This window comes from Delphinus delphis, chromosome 10 (genome assembly GCF_949987515.2).
Source record: "Delphinus delphis chromosome 10, mDelDel1.2, whole genome shotgun sequence".
NCBI classification, from domain to species: Eukaryota; Metazoa; Chordata; class Mammalia; order Artiodactyla; family Delphinidae; genus Delphinus; species Delphinus delphis.
The window spans coordinates 26399817-26411404 of NC_082692.2; positions in this window are offsets into that span (position 1 = coordinate 26399817).

Consider the following 11588-nt stretch of genomic DNA (forward strand, 5'->3'; position numbering starts at 1 on the left):
TGATTTCCTCTTAGTGGCTGTGAAGTTGGGAGGCTGGTGACATACCTGCCCCTGGGACCACTGGTTCCAGCTTCCTGGGTATAAACGGAGGCAAACCATCTCTGTGATTCTCAGACAAGGTGAGAATCCAAATCCCTGACTTAAAGAATGAGAAAATCCAATTTTTGGAAGGTTCAATGACTATGTTTCCCTGATCTGGAAAGAGTTGTATAGATACTCTATAAAAATAACTGTAAACTCCCTTCCAGAGAAGATAACTCCACGGCATCCCTGAAGGCAGTAGAGAAGGTTTGTACGTCTCTTGCCGGATCTGGGCTCTTTCTCCCAGTGACCGCCACACGTGAAGTGCTTTCCTGTTTAAACTCACCACAATGCACTCCAGAGATGTGAGCTAGGGGAAGGATTTAGAGATGGGTCCTCGTCCTCTCCACAAATAGCAAATAAACTGCCAACAAGAGGCATTTTACGAACATCATGTCTACTGCCTGGTTCTCTGATGTCCTATTTCTGGAGGTTAGCAGCTCTGACTCGATATTCGTTGAGTTGTGGGTTTTGTTTTTTTTTTTAAGTTTGACTCTCTGGAGTGAAGATGCTTTTTGATGAGAGGTCTGGTTGACTGCTACATCTTCCCAGTTCCTTGTCTCTCACCATGGCTTAGTTCACATACTACATCTTTTTTTTTTTTTTTTTTTTTTTCTCTTGTATAATTTCCTTTATGTTTTTTTTTTTTTTTTTAACATCTTTATTGGGGTATAATTGCTTTACAATGGTGTGTTAGTTTCTGCTTTATAACAAAGTGAATCAGTCAACACATACTACATCTTAAAAGAGTGGAGGTCTACCTACTACACTTTGGGTCAGATTAGACCTTGCATGCCTTCCTTGGAGAGGGTCTCACTTTGGTTTTGTCATGCTTTTTAGGCTTCACAAGAAAGTTCTAAGCCTCTCAGCCATCTTCCTAGCAGATTGCCTGAGGCCTTACACTTCTGATACCATCTTCAGGTTGAAAGTATGATGATGGAAGTCTTTGTTTTACATAGAAGGGGATGCCAGGGTTTCTTCTAAGATTGAGGCTCCGTAGAAATGATTTTCTCTTTCTTTATTCTTATTCCTTCCTTCCTTCATCTCATTTTCTTTTATCTCTTCTTTCCTTTCTCTCTTTCCTTCTTTCTTACTTTGTTTTCTGAAGTTTAGGACAAAGACTTTTTAATATCTCACTTAAGAAACCAGAGTTATTCCCGTAATTCTTCAATTTTCTAAATGCATGTAATTTCCCTTTACCTTCTTATATACCATGACCCTCTTCCCCTACCCCATACATGTCTAGTGCCTATTTTTTTCTCTAAGAATATCTTTTGGTGGTCCTCATTCCTTTATTCTCTTAGCATTGCCCAATAACCATTCCCCAAAATGATTGTTCTAAGTCAATCATGGTTATAGTATTTTTCTTGCAATGATTGGCTTAGAAATGGGCATATGACCTAATACTGGCTTATGATATTTGAGACGTCCAATGGGGGCTTCTGGAAAAAGACAATTTTGCAGAATTTTTTTTCAGTTAGCTGTCTTATCAAATAATTTCACATTGTTAAAATCTTCATAATTTTTATTCACAAAAATTATATTTGTACAGGAAGACTAGCTAATTCATTTAATTATTTAAATGATGAACAATAAACTGTACCACTTAACTATTTCTAATTTTTTTTTAAAAATACATACTTTTAGAGATATAGTCACTTCCTTTTTAAAATATTATTTAAATTGTATGCTCAGAAGTGGAATTACTAGGTCCAAATTAGAAACTTTTATGTCTCTCGGTTTCCAAAAAGTTTATACAAACTTCACCTGCCATTGCCAGTTTAGAAATTTTCAGTCTCTCCATACCTTGAAAGCACAAGGCATTATCCATTTTTGCTAACTTGTTTGAATTCGCTTTTCTCTGATTCTTGGCAAGTTTGAACACTTTTGCCTTCACGCATTTATTAGTTGTATTTCTTTGTGGACACTTCTCATCTATTTCCTTTCTGTCAATTGTCTATGGGGTCTTATTTTACTTAAAAATAAACATCTGGGAGCTTTTAAATAACATAGTTATTGGCCCTTGTCTTATTTGCTGAAAATATTATTTGCTTTCTTATTTGGGTTACCTTACTTTGACTGCAGAAGTTTGTAACTTTAATGTCATCAAATTTGTTTATTCTTCCTTCATGATTTCTTTTACTGTTTTTCTGTGTTGTGTCCTCTCTCAAATCCTCCAAATCCAGTGAATATTAAATTCCTCATCTGGTTTTCCTAACATTTTGATTTTCATATTTATATTTAATTATTTTATCCATCTGGAATTACTTTTGACCAATATTCAGAGTTACAAGTCTTGATTTATTTTTCTTTCCAAAATGCTAAGCAACCATTCAACTACCATTTACCAAATAATCCTTCTCTTCCCTGCTGCTCTGATAAAATAAATCTTATATATAATAAAGTCAGTTTCAGAGGACCCTCTTCTGCTTCATTTAACTTTGCTTTGTAGTTCACAAGACACTTTAACCTACATTATCTCATTTCATCCTTCTTCCTCCAGTCTGATTGCCTGGGTCCCTCCCCACCGCTCCTCCTGCAATCTGATTTGTCCCATGTCTGTCTTATAGATGGAAAACAAAACCCTGAAACATGAAGCCACTTATTAGCTAGACTTCCCAGCCATTTACTATTAGGCAGAAATGGAAAATTGCAGTTTCCGCTCACCCTATGCCCTGGACATCTCATCCCCACACTGGGAAGACATTGGCTACCACCTTGGCTAGTGTTTGTTTTGGCTTCAGGGTCATCCATGAGCCTCCTTTTGGGTTCCCCCAGACGAGGACCTATTTCCTACACACACATTTATTTCTCAGGATTCTTTGGTAACTTCTGCTTCCATAGCAGTGGGGAAACAAGCAGTGGGTGCAGACAGCCGTCTGCCTCTGAGCTTCCCAGCCTGTGTGTACTTGGCACTGACTGAGGACTCTGCTTTCCGTCAGTGCATTTGCGAGGTGACACATATTCTCCGGTGATTAGATTAGCGCTGGCAAAGCCAATATGAAAAACCCACACAGATTACCACTGTCACCCGCAGTAATTACATTTATTCATTTCCATTTAGCCAAGTTTTTACAAGCCGAGCAAAGGGCCAAATAAGCAATAAACACAGAGGCAAGAAATTAAAATGCTGATCTGTTTGCTGTGAAAACAATCAAACTATCATCTTTCTTTAGGCACCTCATTCATCATCAGACGGGGCCACACTGGTGAAGTGGAGGCAGGGAGCCTAATGTTATTACATGTAAATTCACTAACATGAAATTACTGCCCCTGATGTGATTTTACTAATAAATTAGTTCATTTCTACCTTTTCGCTAGAGACTTTAGGGGCCATGGAGAATTGTACATGTGTCTTGTAATCGCGCCTGCTTTATTTCAGGCTGGCTAGCTGTTAAATTTCTATTTCTTTGCACTCCCTCCCAGCTGATTCTTTAGTTTTCTTGCTATGCCTTATTGGATCAACATGCCATACGATTTGTTGTCTTCACATGTAGTTTGAAAATAAGCAGCTTAAGGACAGATTCTCTCTTGCAGGCGATGGGCACAGCATCGGGAGCATTATGAATATAATGGCCCTAGCAGCTAGTTGGCAGCTATTATTAATTCATTGTTGGGTGTGGTGGGGTTTTTTTTTCATTTCTGTATCCATTTTCAATTGGAAAAGAGAATGGAGCCAAACTTTGCCATGTCAAGGAGCTATTGAAGCAAGGAAATCAATCTGCAAGCGGTTCCCTTGACCTGCTAACCCCTCTGCTGTGTCTTCAGAGGAGCAAAGAGCTCACAGTGGAGGGGCAGCCAATGGTTCACAGAAGACAGATGTAGGGTCTCCCTGGATCCGCTCCCTCCTTGGGACTTGCATGGTGCTTCCTTGCTTATTGTTAATGGCCCATGGGTCTGGATCTAGAATATTTTATTTATTCTTAAAGATTTCATCTGCTCTGCTGTTTAGCCCAACCCCAAATCACAATCCATTTTGAAAGAGTACAAATGGTTTCTATGAAAATGACTTTGACGCTGCCAATGACAGAGTGGAGATGCTAAGAGAACAGGAGAGGGAGGGAGAGACAAGTCTTTGGTGGAGACGCCCCTCCCTTTTCCAATACTTCTTCTGACCCTAAATGGAGATTCTGTATGATATGACTCAATTTTAAGCCTTAGAGAAATACAAAATATGCACAATAGTATATTCCTGCTTTGTACAGTAAAAATGTGTTAAAAAGAGTTTCTTTGAGGCAGTGGTTCAGTGAAAATCTAAGGCATAGTAATGGTAGACATGACTCATGACGCCCACTTCACACTTGAGCATTGAATAGAGTTCCCTCACCCCTTCCATAGAAATAGCATTAATTAAATTTATGTGTTAAGGAAATGTACAGGAAATAACTCCTCCTTGATTTGAATTTAACTTTGCACCATGCAGAGTTATATATGAGGGGAATTGTGTATCTAATTTTTTTCTCTTTTTTTTTTGGAAAAAAAGAAATGAGAATAAGTACCTGTTTCTGGATTTATTAAGTAAGATTGTACTCTGGCTAACTGACTATTCTCATTAATGAGTGAAATATTTGGATTATCAATTTGAAAATAACTCCATTCAATAAATACCTATTGATCAATTACTGTAGACAGAACGCCAAGTTAAATGCTGTCCCCAAAGACAAAAATAAATGTCTAGCTTTTCAGGATTTAAGGTAATTCAGACTCTTCCAGTTTCTGGGGTTGCCACAGAGACCCACATCTATGGGTACTCCCCTAGAACCTTGTACTTAGCTTTCATAGTTCTTACCACGGAGTTTGCTATTTTCTTTCATTTGTTTGTAATTTTCTTAATATCTAGATTCTTAATTAGATGATTATTCTCCATTACAGCAAGGACTGTTTCAGGTTTTCTCACCATAGTATCCCCATTGAGATACATACCAAGTATTAAATAAATATCAAATAAACAAATGAAAAATTGAATTATACAGTCCTGTAGAAAGAGATAGTGTAGAATATTGCTTTAAATCAGCATTGTTGCAAGACAAATCACTGCACAAATACGGTTAAGAATTACATCCTGAGCATCTATTATATGTTAGCATCTAATATGTCGACCTGCTGAGGATACTGCAGTGAACAAGATGGATAAAAACTTGTACCCTTGCAGAGCTTACATTTTTTTAGTGCGTGAATAGAATAAGGAAGATGTTTCAAATAATGAGCAATATTGTTTGTTATATTTTTAAATATAAACCTCGCTATTAGATGTTGACCTTATATTTTGGAGCCAATAATTATTTACCATTTCAGCTTTCTTAGTGCAACACTAAGAAATCATGTATAATTAATAATATAGCAACTTAATTATAATAATTTCTTAAAATTAAGTATAAGAAATTACAGCAGTGAAAATACTCTTTATGACACTATAATGGTGGATATGTGTCATCATACAGTGGTCAAAATCCATAGAATATACAACACCAAGAGTAAACAGTGATGTCAGTATGGACTCTGGTTCATTAAAAAAAAAAAAAAAGATAGGGCTTCCCTGCTGGCGCAGTGGTTGAGAGTCTGCCTTCTGATGCAGGGGACACGGGTTCGTGCCCCGGTCTGGGAAGATCCCACATGCCGCGGAGCGGCTGGGCCCGTGAGCCATGGCCGCTGAGCCTGCGCGTCCGGAGCCTGTGCTCTGCAACGGGAGAGGCCACAACAGTGAGAGGCCCGCGTACCGCAAAAAAAAAAAACTTGGATGGAATAGGTGAATGGACGCAGATATAATCACCTGTAGTTTAAGCCTTCTCCAGACAAAATTTCTTTCCGTAAATTTTCTGTCTACATTAAATTTCTAATCATTGAATGTTAATATATCAAAACTATTATATAAATGGAGAAGGCAAACAGTGCTTTAGAACACGTTACTTTTGTGTTATGGTAAAATTAATATAAGATAAAATTTACTATTTTAACCATTTTTAAGTGTATAGTTCAGTGGCATTAAGTACATTAATATTGCTATGCAACCATCACCACTATCTTCAGAACTTTTTCATCATCTCACTCTGAAACTATATAAATTAAACAGTAGCTGCTCATTCCCCTCTCTCCTCTAGAAAGTATTACTTTTTTCTTTTTTTTTATTGAGTTTATTTTTGTATATGGTGTTATGGAGTGTTCTGATTTCATTCTTTTACATGTAGCTGTCCAGTTTTCCCAGCACCACTTATTGAAGAGACTGTCTTTTCTCCATTGTATATCTTTGCCTCCTTTGCGTAGATTAGTTGACCATAGGTTTGTGGGTTTATCTCTGGGCTTTCTATCTTGTTCCATTGATCTGTGTTTCTGTTTTTGTGCCAGTACCATATTGTCTTGATTACTGTAGCTTTGTAGTGTAGTCTGAAGTCAGGGAGTCTGATTCCTCCAGCTCCATTTTTTTCCCCTCAATGCTGCTTTGGCTATTCAGGGTCTTTTGTGTCTCCATACAAATTTTAAGATGATTTGTTCTGATTCCGTAAAAAATGCCATTTGATAGGGATTACAAAAATGTAATTTGATAGGGATTGCATTGAATCTGTAGATTGCTTTGGGTAGTATAGTCATTTTCACAATATTGATTCTTCCAATCCAAGAACATGGTATATCTCTCCATCTGTTGGTATCATCTTTAATTTCTTTCATCAGTGTCTTATAGTTTTCTGCATACAGGTCTTTTGTCTCCTTAGGTAGGTTTATTCCTAGGTATTTTATTCTTTTTGTTGCAGTGGTAAATGGGAGTGTTTCCATAATTTCTCTTTCAGATTTTTCATCATTAGTGTATAGGAATGCAAGAGATTTCTGTGCATTAATTTTGTATCCTGAAACTTTACCAAATTCATTGATTAGCTCTAGTAGTTCTCTGGTGGCATTTTTAGGATTCTCTATTTATAGTATCATGTCATCTGCAAACAGTGACAGTTTTACTTCTTCTTTTCCAATGTGTATTCCTTTTATTTCTTTTTCTTCTCTGATTGCCATGGCTAGGACTTCCAAAACTATGTTGAATAAGAGTGGTGAGAGTGGACATCCTTGTCTGGTTCCTGATCTTAGAGGAAATGCTTTCAGTTTTTCACCATTGAGAGTGATGTTTGCTGTGGGTTTGTCGTATATGGCCTTTATTATGGTGAGGTAGGTTCCCTCTGTGCCCACTTTCTGGAGAGTTTTTATCATAAATGGGTGTTGAATTTGTCAGAAGCTTTTTCTGCATCTATTGAGATGATCATATGGTTTTTATTCTTAAATTTGTTAATATGGTGTATCACATTGATTGATTTGCGTATATTGAAGAATCCTTGCATCCCTGGGATGAATCCCACTTGATCATGGTGTATGATCCTTTTAATGTGTTGTTAGATTCTGTTTGCTAGTATTTTGTTGAGGATTTTTGTATCTATATTCATCAGTGATATTGGTCGGTAGTTTTCTTTTTTTGTAGTATCTTTGTCTGGTTTTGGTATCAGGGTGATTGTGGCCTCATAGAATAAGTTTGAGAATGTTCCTTCCTCTGCAATTTTTTGGAAGAGTTTGAGAAGGGTGGGTGTTAGCTCTTCTCTAAATGTTTGGTAGAATTCACCTGTGAAGCCATCTGGTCCTGGACTTTTGTTTGTTGGAAGATTTTTAATCACAGTTTCAATTTCATTACTTGTGTTTGGTCTGTTCATATTTTCTATTTCTTCCTAGTTCAGACTTGGAAGGTTATACCTTTCTAAGAATTTGTCCATTTGTTCCAGGTTGTCCATTTTATTGGCATAGTTGCTTGTAGTAGTCTCTTAGGATGCTCAGTATTTCTGCGGTGTCTGTTGTAAATTCTCCTTTTTCATTTCTAATTTTATTGATTTGAGTCCTCTCCCTCATTTTCTTGATGAGTCTGGCTAATGGTTTATCAATTTTGTTTATCTTCCCAATGAACCAGCTTTTAGTTTTATTGATATTTCCTATTGTTTTCTTTATTTTTATTTCATTAATTTCTGCTCTGATCTTTATGATTGCTTTCCTTCTGCTAACTTTGGGTTTTGTTTGTTCTTTTCTCTAGTTCCTTTAGGTGTAAAGTTAGATTGTTTACTTGAGATGTTTCTTGTTTCTTGAGGTAGGCTTGTATAACTATAAACTTCCCTCTTAGAACTGCTTTTGCTGCATCCCATAGCTTTTGGATCGTTGTGCTTTCATTGCCATTTGTCTCTAGGTTTTTGTTGTTTTTTTTTTTTTTTTGCAGTACACGGGCCTCTCACTGTTGTGGTCTCTCTCGTTGCGGAGCACAGGCTCTGGACACACAGACTCAGCGGCCATGGCTCACGGGCCCAGCCGCTCCGTGGCATGTGGGATCGTCCCAGACCGGGGCACGAACCCATATCCCCTGCATCGGCAGGCGGACTCTCAACCACTGCGCCACCAGGGAAGCCCATGTCCCTAGGTATCTTTGATTTCCTCTTTGATTTCTTCAGTGATCTCTTGGTTGTTTAGTAATGTATTGTTTAGCCTCCATGTGTTTGTGTTTTTTATGTTTTTTCCCCTGTAATTCATTTCTAATCTCATAGCGTTGTGGTCAGAAAAGATACTTGATATGATTTCAATTTTCTAAAATTTACTGAGGCTTGATCTGTGACCCAAGATATGACGTATCCTGGAGAATGTTCCGTGCACACTTGAGAAGAAAGTGTAATCTGCTGTTTTTGGATGGAATGTCCTATAAATATCAATTAAATCTTTCTGGTCTGTTGCGTCATTTAAAGCTTCTGTTTCCTTATTTGTTTTCTTTTTGGATGATCTGTCCATTGGTGTAAGTGAGGTGTTAAAAGTCCCCAGTATTATTGTGTTACTGTTGATTTCCTCTTTTATAGCTGTTAGCAGTTGCCTTATGTATTGAGGTTTCCTATGTTGTGTGCATATATATTTATAATTGTTATATCTTCTTCTTGGATTGATCCCTTGATCATTATGTAATGTCCTTCCTTGTCTCTTGTAACCTTCTTTAAAGTCAATTTCATCTGATATGAGTATAGCTACTCCAGCTTTCTTCTGATTTCCATTTGCATGGAATATCTTTTTCCATCTCCTCACTTTCAGTCTGTATGTGTCCCTAGGTCTGAAGTCGGTCTCTTGTAGACAGCATATATATGGGTCTTGTTTTTGTATCTATTCAGCGAGCCTGTGTCTTTTGATTGGAGCATTTAATCCATTCATGTTAAGGTAATTATTGATATGTATGTTCCTATGACCATTTTCTTAATTGTTTTGGGTTTGTTTTTGTAGGTCCTTTTCTTCTCTTGTGTTTCCCACTTAGAGAAGTTCCTTTAGCATTTGTTGTAGAGCTGGTTTGGTGGTGCTGAATTCTCTTAGCTTTTGCTTGTCTGTAAAGCTTTTGATTTCTCCATCGAATCTGAATGAGATGCTTGCCGGCTAGAGTAATCTTGGTTTTAAGTTCTCTCCTTTCATCACTTTAAGTATATCATGCCACTCCCTTCTGGCTTGTAGAGTTTCTGCTGAGAAATCAGCTGTTAACCTTATGGGAGTTCCCTTGTATGTTATTTTTCCCTTGCTGCTTTCAATAATTTTTCTTTGTCTTTAATTTTTGCCAATTTGATTACTATGTGTCTCGGCGTGTTTCTCCTTGGGTTTATCCTGTATGGGCCTTGCTGCGCTTTCTGGACTTGGGTGGCTATTTCCTTTCCCATGTTAGGGAAGTTTTCAACTATAATCTCTTCAAATATTTTCTCAGTTTCTTTCTCTCTCTCTTCTTCTGGGACCCCTATAATGCGAATGTTGTTGTGTTTAATGTTGTCCCAGAGGTCTCTTTGGCTGTCTTCATTTCTTTTCATTCTTTTTTCTTTATTCTGTTCCACAGAAGTGAATTCCACCATTCTGCCTTCCAGGTCACTTATCCGTTCTTCTGCCTCAGTTATTCTGCTATTGATTCCTTCTAGTGTATTTTTCATTTCAGTTATTGTATTATTCATCTCTGTTTATTTGTTCTTTAATTCTTCTAGGTCTTTGTTAAACATTTCTTGCATCTTCTCGGTCTTTGCCTCCATTCTTTTTCCGAGGTCCTGGATCATCTTCACTATCATTATTCTGAATCCTTTTTCTGGAAGGTTGCCTATCTCCCCTTCATTTAGTTGTTTTTCTAGGGTTTTATCTTGTTCCTCCATCTGGTACATAGCCCTCTGCCTCTTCATCTTGTCTACCTTTCTTGAAATGAATCTCTTATTAAGAGAGATGTTTTCACCCTTTATCTTATGTGATTATTGCAAATCATTTTGCTGAATGTGTGCTTTAATTTTCTACATTCTGACGATTCGATTTTGAACTGTGTCTTATCCACCTATAGTGCCTTACTAGTTTTTCTAATGTTACCTTGTACAACTAAGACTTCAAAAAAAAACCAAGAAAACTGGAAAAGTAACACTGTTGTCCCAAAAGGTAGACCCTGCTGCTTGACTCAACCATTGTCTTGGGCTCACCATTCTCATTGCCTTATTAGTTGAGAACAAGGGAAGGGATGACAAACAATTTTGGTTTTCCTCAAAGAAGAACTGATTGAAAATCTATAGATGGGGAAAAGTGGAATGTGTCATTGGAAGAACCAGCATTTATTCCTCTATGAGCAGTTGAGGAAGATGAGTGACCACCAGAAAGAAATTAGACCCAGAGAACAAAGCAAAGAGACTAAGGTTCTATGCCAGTAAGAAGGCTGAAGTCTCAACCATCAAGAAATCAGTAAGGAAGACCGTACTAGGCCACCAGTACAAGTAAGGATGGAGACAGTGTGATGTCCTGAATCAACTCTGATCCACTAAGAGAGACAGCTATGCTATGCAACTCTGAACACCAACAGTTCCACCAGACTGGCTGGTGGCACTATTTAGGGAAGAAATTAAATGTGTGTGTGTGTGTATACACACACACACACACACACTCTCACACACACATACATATACATACATATATATACACATATATATAAATTAAGTGTACGCATATATAAAATTGGACATAGCTACATAAAGTACTATAGTGAAGTTTTCCTAAGTAGAAAGTAGAAAATTGCTCCTGGCCAACAAGGCGCTTTTAATAAGTTGGATGACTTTATCTGGAAATTCCAAGGGTTAGTCAGTTCATCATCTGTGTTCATGGATTCAAGTATTGCTTTTGCTAAGTTATGATTTGTGAGAAAGTGTGGTAGGATCAGATTAAAGACATGAAAAGGTGGAGAGCCATGTGCTGTCTGTGCTTGTGTGCTGGTCCCGTAGATTCTCTCCATTGTCAAGGAACATAGCACAGTTCCTCTATCTTTTTGAAATGGGCCTTTAAGTATAAGTATCCCGAGTCCCACAGTTTTCCTCCTGATCCATGACTTTCTGGGTTAATTGTGAGAATCATTAAATGGATTTGCAAACCCTCCATACGTATAGTAAGCAAAGGTGTGGTCTAATGTTTGTTTAATAATACAGTGTTATGTCTCTCAACTACTGTAATTTCCATGTTCTTAT